Genomic DNA, 12059 nt, shown 5'->3' with positions numbered 1-12059 from the left:
CCATGTTTCATGAGCTGAAATAAAAGATCCCAGAAATGTTCCATACAGGAAAAAGCTTATTTCTCTCGATCCCGTGCAAATTTGTTTTCATCCCTGTTAGTGACAATTTCTCCTTTTGCCAAGATAATCCATCCACCTGACAGGTGTGGCATATCAAGAAGCTGATTAAACATCATGCACCTTGTGCTGGGGACAATAAAAGGCCACTATTTTGTCACACGGCACAATACCACAGAAGTCTCAAGTTTTGAGGGAGTGTGCAATTGTCATACTGACTGCAGGAATGTCCACCAGAGCTGTTGCCAAAAAATGTAATGTTCACCAGCGGGATCGTCTGAGACCACTCACCCGGGCAGCTGATGAAACTGTTGGTTTGCATAACTGAAGAATTTCTGAACAAACTGTCAAAAAATGTCTTCGGGAAGGTCATCTGCACACTCGTTGTCCTCACCAGGGTCTTGACATGACTGCAATTCGTTGTAACTGACATCAGTGGGCAAATGCTCACCTTCGATAGCCACTGACACACTGGAGAAGTGTGCTCTTCACAGTCCCCACCAATATCCAGCAACTTTGCATAGCCATTGAAGAGGAGTGGGACAACATTCCACATGCCACAATAAACAGCCTGATCAACTCTATGCGAAGAAGATGTGTTGTGCTGCATGAGGCAAATGGTGTCACAACAGATACAGACTGGTTTTCTGATCCACGCGCCTACCTTTTTTAAAGGTATTTGTGACAGATGCATATTTGTATTCCCAGTCATGTGAAATCCATAGATAAGGGCCTAATGAATTTATTTAAATTGACTGATTTCCCTATATGAGCTGTAACTCAGTAAAATCTTTGCTATTGTTGCATGTTGTGTTTATATTTCTGTTCATTGTAGCTTCTACATAGCACAATAAACATCAATAATAATAACTATGTTAATATGGGGGCAATTCACGACAATTGAAAGGTTTATACATATTTATTTTGCTTCTTGTTGCATGCATACAATCAATCATTAATCATCATAGCCAGAAAATAAGATAGCTAAGCTTAGCTAAATTGAAGATAGAAATGTACAGGCTGCTTTTTAACATCATCAGATGAGGCAATGGTATCTAGCTAGCTAGCTAGGAAGCCTGATGATGGCTTTGGTTGACAGCTACTGGACGGTCCCATTTCAGTCTAAGAAATCCACACATTGATATCCACGTTGGTTTGTATCAATACTATAAGGGCCAGACATGAGACCTGCGCATTTATTCAGTACCTTGCTAGCAAAAAAGAGACTAGCTATAGTTGACTGTACTGTAAATCAAATCACATTTTATTGGTCACATACACATGGTTAGCAGATGTTAATGCGAGTGTAGCAAAATGCTTGTTCTTCTAGTTCCGACAGTGCAGTAATATCTAACAAATTCACAACGACTACCGTATACACACAAATGTAAAGGGATGAATAAGAATATGTACATATAAATATATGGATGAGCAATGGCCGTGCGGCATAGGCAAGATGCAGTAGATGGTATAGGATACAGTACATACATATGAGATGAGTAATATAGGATATGTAGACATTATTAAAGTGGCGTTATTTAAAGTGACTAGTGATACATTTATTACATCCATTTATTAAATGTATTAAAGTGGCAAGAGATTTGAGTCTGTATGTTGGCAGCAGCCACTATATGTTAGTGATGATAGCGGGGTGAACAGGCAGTGGCTCGCGTGGTTGTTATCCTTGATGATCTTTTTGGCCTTCCTGTGCCATCAGGTGTGTAGTTGCCGTGGAGGGCAGGTAGTTTGCCCCCGGTGATGCGTTGTGGAGACCGCACTACCCTTTGGAGAGCCTTGCTGTTGAGGGCGGAGCAGTTTCCGTTCCAAGCGGTGATACAGCCCGACAGGATGCTCTCGATTGTGCATCTGTAAAACTTTGTGAGTGTTTTAGGTGACAAGCCAAATTTCCTCAGCCTCCTGAGGTTGAAGAGGCGCTGTTGTGCCTTCTTCACCACACTGTCTGTGTGGGTGGTCCATTTCAGTTTGTCCGCGATGTGTACGCCGAGGATCTTAACACTTTCCACCTTCTCCACTACTGTCCTGTCTATGTGGATGGGGGGATGCTCCCTCTGATGTTTCCTGAAGTCCACGATCATCTCTTTTGTTTTGTTGATGTTGAGTGAGGTTATTTTCCTGACACCACACTCTGAGGGCCCCCACCTCCTCCCTGTAGCCCGTCTTGTTGTTGTTGGTAATCAAGCCTACCACTGTGGTGTCGTCTGCAAACTTCATGATTGAGTTGGAGGCGTGCATGGCCAAGCACTCATGGGTGAACAGGGAGTACAAGGAGAGGGCTGAGAACACACCCTTGTGGGGTCCCAGTGTTGAGGATCAGCGGGGTGGAAATGTTGTTTCCTACCCTCACCACCTGGGGGTGGCCCGTCAGAAAGTCCAGGACCCAATTGCACAGGGCTAGGTCGAGACCCAGGGTCTCGAGCTTAATGACGAGTTTGGAGGGTACTATGGGGTTAAATGCTGAGCTGTAGTCAATGAACAGCATTCTTACATAGGTTTTCCTCTTGTCCAGATGGGATAGGGCAGTGTGCAGTGTGATGGCGATTGCGTCGTCTGTGGACCTATTGGGGTGGTAAGCAAATTGGAGTGGGTCTAGGGTAAGTTACATTAGCTTTCTTGGGAACAGGAACAATGGTGGCCATATTGAAGCATGTGGGCACAGCAAACGGATAGGGATTGATTGAATATGTCCGTAAACACACCAGCCAGCTGGTCTGCGCATGCTCTGAGGACGCGGCTAGGGATGCCGTCTGGGCCGGCAACCTTGCGAGGGTTAACATGTTTAAATGTTTTACTCACATTGGCCATGGTGAAGAGGAGCCCACAGGTTTTGGTAGCGGGCTGTGTCAGTGGCACTGCATTGTCCTCAAAGCGAGATAAGAAGTTGTTTAATTTGTCTGGGAGCAAGACGTCGATGTCCGCGACGGGGCTGGTTTTCGTTTTGTAATCCATGATTGACTGTAGACCCTGCCACATACGTCTCGTGTTTGAGCTGTTGAATTGCGACTCTACTTTGTCTCTATTCTGATACTTTGCTTGTTTGATTGCTTTGCGGAGGGAATAGCTACACTGTTTGTATTTGGTCATGTTTCCTTGCCTTGCCATGATTAAAAGCGATGGTTCGCGCTTTCAGTTTTGCGCGGATGCTGCCATCCGCGTTTTAGTCACAGTGGGTACAACACCACCGATGACCTTGCTAATAAACTCGCTACCCAGTCAGCGTATACATCAGTGTTATTGTCTGAGGCTACCCGGAACATATCCCAGTCCACGTGATCGAAGCAATCTTGAAGCGTGGAATCTGATTGGTCAGACCAGCGTTGGATAGACCTGAGCACGGGTGTTTCTTGTTTTAGTTTCTGTCTATAGGCTGGGAGCAACATAATGGAGTCATGGTCAGATTTGCTGAAGGGATGGCGGGGGAAGGGTTTGTATGCATCCCGGAAGTTAGAGTAGCAATGGTCGAGAATGCTACCAACCCGTGTTGTGCATTCGATATGCTGCTAGAATTTAGGAAGCCTTGTTCTCAGATTAGCTTTGCTAAAATCCCCAGCTACAATAAACGTACCCTCAGGATGTATGGTTTCCAGTTTACATAGAGTCCAGTGAAGTTCTTTCAGGGCCGTCGAGCTATCTACTTGGGGGGGGGGGGGGGGGGGTGCATATACACGGCTGTGACTATAATCGAAGAGAATTCTCTTGGTAGAAAATGCGGTCGGCATTTGATTGTAAGGAATTCTATGTCAGGTGAACAAAAGGACTTAAGTTCTTGCATGTTGTTATGATCACACCATGAGTCGTTAATCATAAGGCATACACCCCCGCCCTTCTTCTTACCAGAGATTTGTTTGTTTCTGTCAGCGCAATGCTTGAAGAAACCGGGTGGCTGTACTGACTCTGACAACATATCCTGAGTGAGCCATGTTTGCGTGAAACAGAGAATGTTACAATCTTTGATGTCTCTCTGGAAGGCAACTCGTGCCCTAATTTCGTCCTCCTTGTTGTCTAGAGATTGGACATTGGCGAGTAATATCCTCAGAAGCAGTGTATGGTGTGCTCGCCTTCTAAGTCAGACTAGTAGGCCGCTCCGTCTGCCTCTCCTGCGGCAACCGCATTGTTTTGGATTGGCCTCTGGGATAAGATCCCACATCCAGGGTGAAGGGGCGAACAAAGGATCCACTTCGGGAAAGTCGTATTCCTGGTCGTAATGTTGGTAAGTTGACGTCGCTTTTATAGCCAATAGTTCTTCCCGGCTGTATGTAATAACCCTTGAGATTTTCTGGGCTAACAATTTCAAAAAACAAATTACTGCATAGTATCCTAAGGACCTGAAGCGAGGTGACCATCTCTGTCGGTGCCATCATGCACCGTAGCTAGCTAACTGACGTTAGCCGGTGAAGATGGCCATTGATCCTCATGACTTGTGTATAGAAGATGCTTGTCCAAGCAACAGTGGCTTTGTCGACAAGATTCAGCTTGTTAGCTAGTCCCCGTCAGTTTGTATCCGGTTCAGAGGGCAAAAGGAAAAGCTCTCGAAAACACTAGATGACATTCTGCATTCTCCCTACAGTTTTCGACCATTAGATTCACCCACCACTACCTCATATGAACTATATTCCCAACGATGTATTTTAACATTTAGAAACAGCAATTATCATGGCTTGTGATACAAATAATCCTTCAAATCAATAAGATACACTTACTGTAGAAGTTTTACACAGATCTATACAGCAATGTGTGTCTCCATCCAACAAAACTGCAATTCTGGGCCTCCCAAGTGGCGCAGCGGTCTAAGGCACTGAATTGCAGTGCTTGAGGCATCACTACAGGCCCGGGTTCGATCCCGGGATGTGTCGCAGCCGGCCGCAACCGGGAGATCCATGAGGTGGTGCATAATTGGCCCAGTGTCGTCTAGGTTAGGGGAGTGTTTGGCCGACCAGGATGTCCTTGTCCTATCGCATTCTAGCAACTCCTGTGGTGGGCCGGGCGCATGCATGCTGTACGGTGTTTCCTCTGACACATTGGTGAGGCTGTCAGAAGGTGAGTGTAGCTGGTGCATGAAGTCAGGCGCAGGAGAGCAAAATGAGTGTGCAACGTACTTTACTCAAAAAGTAAAGGCACAAGGTAAAACAAATACACTTGACCAATAACCAACGGTAAATATTACGCACGGGTGAACACAGCACCCGTCGAAAAACCAGCCATCATGAACCGAACTGAACATAGAAATAATCGCTCACAACAAACATGGGGGAAACAGAGGGTTAAATACATGAAGACGTAATTGGATAATGAAAACCAGGTGTGTAGAAAATAAAGACAAAACCAATGAAAGATGGATCAGCGATGACTAGAAGACCGGTGACGTCGACCGCCGAACGCTGCCCGAACAAGGAGAGGGTCCGACCTCGGCGGAAGTCGTGACAGTACCCCCCCCCTAGATGCGCGGCTCCAGCAGTGCGCCGACACCGGCCTTGGGGACGACCTGGAGGGCGAGGCGCAGGGCAATCTGGATGGAGACGGTGCAACTCCCGCAGCATTGATGGGTCTAACACGTACTCCACCGGCACCCAGCATCTCTCTTCCAGACCATACCCCTCCCACTCCACGAGGTACTGGATCCAGGATGGATCGAACTGCAGTAAAAATGCCTCGATGTCCAGAGGGGGCGGAGGAACCTCCTGCACCACAGACTCCTGGAGTGGACCAGCCACCACCGGCCTGAGGAGAAACACATGGAACGAGGGGTTAATTCGATAATCGGGGGGAAGCTGTAACCTGTAACATACAGTCTTCCTCAGGACTTTGAATGGATCCACAAACCGCGGGCCCAGCTTCAGGCAGGGCAGACGGAGGGGCAGGTTTCGGGTCGAGAGCCAGACCCGGCCTCACTGCGGTGGCGATCTGCGCAAGTTTTCTGGCTGAAGGTGCACATGAGCGGCGTCCCATGTCTCCTCAGCGAGCCTAAACCAGTCATCCACCGCAGGAGCCTCGATCTGGCTCTGATGCCAAGGCGCCAGAACCGGCTGGTACCCCAGTACGCACTGGAAGGGGGAGAGGTTAGTGGAGGAGTGGTAGAGCGAGTGCTGGGCCATCTCTGCCCAGGGCACGAACGCCGCCCACTCCCCCGGCCGGTCCTGGCAATAGGACCGCAGAAACCTACCCACATCCTGGTTCACTCTCTCCACCTGCCCGTTACTCTCGGGGTGAAATCTTGAAGTAAGGCTGACAGAGACCCCCAGACGTTCCATGAACGCCCTCCAGACCCTTGACATGAACTGGAGACCTCGATCAGATACTATGTCCTCAGGCACCCCGTAGTGCCGGAAGACATGTGTAAACAGGGCCTCCGCAGTCTGTAGGGCCGTAGGGAGACCGGGCAAAGGGAGGAGACGACAGGACTTAGAAAACCGATCCACAACGACCAGGATCGTGGTGTTACCCTGTGATGGAGGAAGATCCGTTAGGAAATCCAACGACAGGTGCGACCACGGCCGTTGTGGAAAGGGTAAGGGTTATAACTTCCCTCTGGGCAAGTGCCTAGGGGCCTTGCACTGGGCGCACACCGAGCAGGAGGAGACATAAACCCTCACGACCTTAGCTAAAGTGGACCACCAGTACTTCCCACTAAGACAGCGCACTGTCCGACCGATGCCCGGATGACATTACATTTTACATTTAAGTCATTTAGCAGACGCTCTTATCCAGAGCGACTTACAAATTGGTGCATTCACCTTATGATATCCAGTGGAACAACCACTTTACAATAGTGCATCTAACTCTTTTAAGGGGGGGGGGTTAGAAGGATTACTTTATCCTATCCTAGGTATTCCTTAAAGAGGTGGGGTTTCAGGTGTCTCCGCTGACCTGGCGTCGTGAGGGAGTTTGTTCCACCATTGGGGTGCCAGAGCAGCGAACAGTTTTGACTGGGCTGAGCGGGAACTGTACTTCCTCAGAGGTAGGGAGGCGAGCAGGCCAGAGGTGGATGAACGCAGTGCCCTTGTTTGGGTGTAGGGCCTGATCAGAGCCTGAAGGTACGGAGGTGCCGTTCCCCTCACAGCTCCGTAGGCAAGCACCATGGTCTTGTAGCGGATGCGAGCTTCAACTGGAAGCCAGTGGAGAGAGCGGAGGAGCGGGGTGACGTGAGAGAACTTGGGAAAGTTGAACACCAGACGGGCTGCGGCGTTCTGGATGAGTTGTAGGGGTTTAATGGCACAGGCAGGGAGCCCAGCCAACAGCGAGTTGCAGTAATCCAGACGGGAGATGACAAGTGCCTGGATTAGGACCTGCGCCGCTTCCTGCGTGAGGCAGGGTCGTACTCTGTGAATGTTGTAGAGCATGAACCTACAGGAACGGGTCACCGCCTTGATGTTAGTTGAGAACGACAGGGTGTTGTCCAGGATCACGCCAAGGTTCTTAGCACTCTGGGAGGAGGACACAATGGAGTTGTCAACCGTGATGGCGAGATCATGGAACGGGCAGTCCTTCCCCGGGAGGAAGAGCAGCTCCGTCTTGCCGAGGTTCAGCTTGAGGTGGTGATCCGTCATCCACACTGATATGTCTGCCAGACATGCAGAGATGCGATTCACCACCTGGTTATCAGAGGGGGGAAAGGAGAAGATTAATTGTGTGTCGTCTGCATAGCAATGATAGGAGAGACCATGTGAGGATATGACAGAGCCAAGTGACTTGGTGTATAGCGAGAATAGGAGAGGGCCTAGAACAGAGCCCTGGGGGACACCAGTGGTGAGAGCACGTGGTGCGGAGACAGATTCTCGCCACGCCACCTGGTAGGAGCGACCTGTCAGGTAGGACGCAATCCAAGCGTGGGCCGCGCCGGAGATGCCCAGCTCGGAGAGGGTGGAGAGGAGGATCTGATGGTTCACAGTATCAAAGGCAGCCGATAGGTCTAGAAGGATGAGAGCAGAGGAGAGAGAGTTAGCTTTAGCAGTGCGGAGCGCCTCCGTGACACAGAGAAGAGCAGTCTCAGTTGAATGACTAGTCTTGAAACCTGACTGATTTGGATCAAGAAGGTCATTCTGAGAGAGATAGCAGGAGAGCTGGCCAAGGACGGCACGTTCAAGAGTTTTGGAGAGAAAAGAAAGAAGGGATACTGGTCTGTAGTTGTTGACATCGGAGGGATCGAGTGTAGGTTTTTTCAGAAGGGGTGCAACTCTCGCTCTCTTGAAGACGGAAGGGACGTAGCCAGCGGTCAAGGATGAGTTGATGAGCGAGGTGAGGTAAGGGAGAAGGTCTCCGGAAATGGTCTGGAGAAGAGAGGAGGGGATAGGGTCAAGCGGGCAGGTTGTTGGGCGGCCGGCCGTCACAAGACGCGAGATTTCATCTGGAGAGAGAGGGGAGAAAGAGGTCAAAGCACAGGGTAGGGCAGTGTGAGCAGAACCAGCTGTGTCGTTTGACTTAGCAAACGAGGATCGGATGTCGTCGACCTTCTTTTCAAAATGGTTGACGAAGTCATCAGCAGAGAGGGAGGAGGGGGGAGGAGGGGGAGGAGGATTCAGGAGGGAGGAGAAGGTGGCAAAGAGCTTCCTAGGGTTAGAGGCAGATGCTTGGAATTTAGAGTGGTAGAAATTGGCTTTAGCAGCAGAGACAGAAGAGGAGAATGTAGAGAGGAGGGAGTGAAAGGATGCCAGGTCCGCAGGGAGGCGAGTTTTCCTCCATTTCCGCTCAGCTGCCCGGAGCCCTGTTCTGTGAGCTCGCAATGAGTCGTCGAGCCACGGAGCAGGAGGGGAGGACCGAGCCGGCCTGGAGGATAGGGGACATAGAGAGTCAAAGGATGCAGAAAGGGAGGAGAGGAGGGTTGAGGAGGCAGAATCAGGAGATAGGTTGGAGAAGGTTTGAGCAGAGGGAAGAGATGATAGGATGGAAGAGGAGAGAGTAGCGGGGGAGAGAGAGCGAAGGTTGGGACGGCGCGATACCATCCGAGTAGGGGCAGTGTGGGAAGTGTTGGATGAGAGCGAGAGGGAAAAGGATACAAGGTAGTGGTCGGAGACTTGGAGGGGAGTTGCAATGAGATTAGTGGAAGAACAGCATCTAGTAAAGATGAGGTCAAGCGTATTGCCTGCCTTGTGAGTAGGGGGGGAAGGTGAGGTCAAAAGAGGAGAGGAATGGAAAGAAGGAGGCAGAGAGGAATGAGTCAAAGGTAGACGTGGGGAGGTTAAAGTCACCCAGAACTGTGAGAGGTGAGCCATCCTCAGGAAAGGAACTTATCAGGGCGTCAAGCTCATTGATGAACTCTCCAAGGGAACCTGGAGGGCGATAAATGATAAGGATGTTAAGCTTGAAAGGGCTGGTAACTGTGACAGCATGGAATTCAAAGGAGGCGATAGACAGATGGGTCAGGGGAGAAAGAGAGAAGGTCCACTTGGGAGAGATGAGGATCCCAGTGCCACCACCCCGCTGACCAGAAGCTCTCGGGGTGTGCGAGAACACGTGGGCAGACGAGGAGAGAGCAGTAGGAGTAGCAGTGTTATCAGTGGTAATCCATGTTTCCGTCAGTCCCTAGAAGTCGACCAGAGGAGGGTGACGTATGGGCCCAATAGATCAAACGGTTGCGGACAGCCGACGGAACGTACAGACGCCCAGCTGGACATTGGAGGGGAGTGGGCTCTGTATATAACGCCCGCTCGATGTCCGCGTCCAGCTCCCACACTATCGGTGCCACCAGGCAAGAGGCCGGGAGTATGGGAGTGGGATCCATGGGCCGCTCCTCTGTGTCATACATCCGGGACAGTGCGTCTGCCTTTGCGTTCTGGGAACCTGGTCTGTAGGATAGGGTGAAAACAAATACACTTGACCAATAACCAACGGTAAATTTTACGCACGGGTGACCACAGCACCCGTCGAAAAACCAGCCATCATGAACCGAACTGAATATAGAAATAATCACGCACAACAAACATGGGGGAAACAGAGGGTTACATGAACATGTAATTGGATAATGAAAACCAGGTGTGTAGAAAATAAAGACAAAACCAATGGAAAATGAAAGATGGATCAGCGATGGCTAGAAGACCGGTGACGTCGACCGCCGAACGCCGCCCGAACAAGGAGAGGGACCGACCTCGGCGGAAGTCGTGACAGAGGCTGGCTGGGTTAACCTGTTTGGGCTGCAGGGGCAGTATTGAGTAGCCTGGATAAAAGGTGCCCATTTCAAATGGCCTCGTACTCAATTCTTGCTCGTACAATATGCAAATTATTATTACTATTGGATAGAAAACACTCTCTAGTTTCTAAAACCGTTTGAATTATATCTGTGAGTAAAACAGAACTCATTTTGCAGCAAACTTCCTGACAGGAAGTGGAAAATCTGAAATCGATGCTCTGTTCTAGGGCCTGCCTATAAATGTGCTTGATATTTATTAGTATACATGCACTTCATACGCCTTCCACTAGATGTCAACAGGCAGTGAGAGAAGAAATGGAGTGTATAACATGATCTGAGGTCGAATAAAAGCTCTTGGCATGACGTGACACCAATTTCCTGTTTTCTGGAACGCGCGAGAAGGGACCTGGTATTGCCTTCTGAAAAGCTGTCGTTATAGACGACTAATATCTCCGGCTTTGATTTTATTTGATAAATGTGACAATATCATCGTAAAGTATGTTTTTTCAATATAGTTTTATTCGATTATTGAATTTTTTTCGGGACGTTAGGCGTGTTGCTTTGCCTGCGTTTGTTCACGAAGGAGAGCTTCGCGCCACTTTGCTAGCTTTCCGTGCTAATTGACTGGAGAAGAGGACATTCTAAAACCAAACAACGATTGTTCCCGACAAAGGACCCCTTGTACAACATTCTGATGGAAGATCATCAAAGGTAGGGCCCATTTTATGATGCTATTTCATATATCTGTCGAACATGTGTAATATTAGTTTGCGCCCAGATTTTGGGCACTCTCTCGCTATAACTAAGCTGGATGTCGTAATGAAGTTATTTTTTGAATTCTAACACGGCGATTGCATTAAGAACTAGTGTATCTATCATTTCCTATACAACATGTATTTTTTAGTAACGTTTATGAATAGTTATTTGGTCAGAATAGTTGAGTGTCATAAAAATATCCGGACATTCTGGGAAAAATATGCTACGTTAGCACAATGTATAACCACTGATTTCAGCTCTAAATATGCACATTTTCGAACAAAACATAAGTGTATGTATAACCTGATGTTATAGGACTGTCATCTGATGAAGCTTATCAAGGTTAGTCAAAAATTATATATTTTGCTGATTTGTTACGATCGCTAACTTTTGCTGCTGGTAAATGGCTTGTGTTTCTGGCTATTGTGGTAAGCTAATATAATGCTATATTGTGTTTTCGCTGTAAAACACTTAAGAAATCGGAAATATTGGCTGGATTCACAAGATGCTTGTCTTTCATTTGCTGTACACCATGTATTTTTCAGAAATGTTTTATGATGAGTATTTAGGTATTTCACGTATTTCACGTGTCTGTAATTACTCTGGCTGCTTCGGTGCTATTTGTGACGGTAGCTGTGATGGTAGCTGCAATGTAAAACTGATTTATACCTCAAATATGCAAATTTTTCGAACAAAATATAGATTTATTGTATAACATGTTATAAGACTGTCATCTGATTAAGTTGTTTCTTGGTTAGTTTGGTTGGTTCTTGGTTAGTTAGGTTGGTTTTGTGCATGCTACCTGTGCTGTGAAAAATGTCTGTCCTTTTTTGTATTTGGTGGTGAGCTAACATAAAAATACGTGATGTTTTTGCTGTAAAACATTAAAAAAATCGGACATGTTGGCTGGATTCACAAGATGTTTATCTTTCATTTGCTGTATTGGACTTGTTAATGTGTGAAAGTTAAATATTTCTAAAAAATATATTTTGAATTTCGCGCCCTGCACTTGAAGTGGCTGTTGTCATATTGTGCCCGGCTTCGGGCTTGCAGCCCAAAGAAGTTAAGCGAGTGGTGTGTCAAGAAGCAGTGAGGGTCGCAGGGTTGT

This window comes from Salvelinus alpinus, chromosome 5 (genome assembly GCF_045679555.1).
Source record: "Salvelinus alpinus chromosome 5, SLU_Salpinus.1, whole genome shotgun sequence".
In the NCBI taxonomy this organism is placed as follows: domain Eukaryota; kingdom Metazoa; phylum Chordata; class Actinopteri; order Salmoniformes; family Salmonidae; genus Salvelinus; species Salvelinus alpinus.
Note: the sequence above shows the minus strand (reverse complement) of the source record.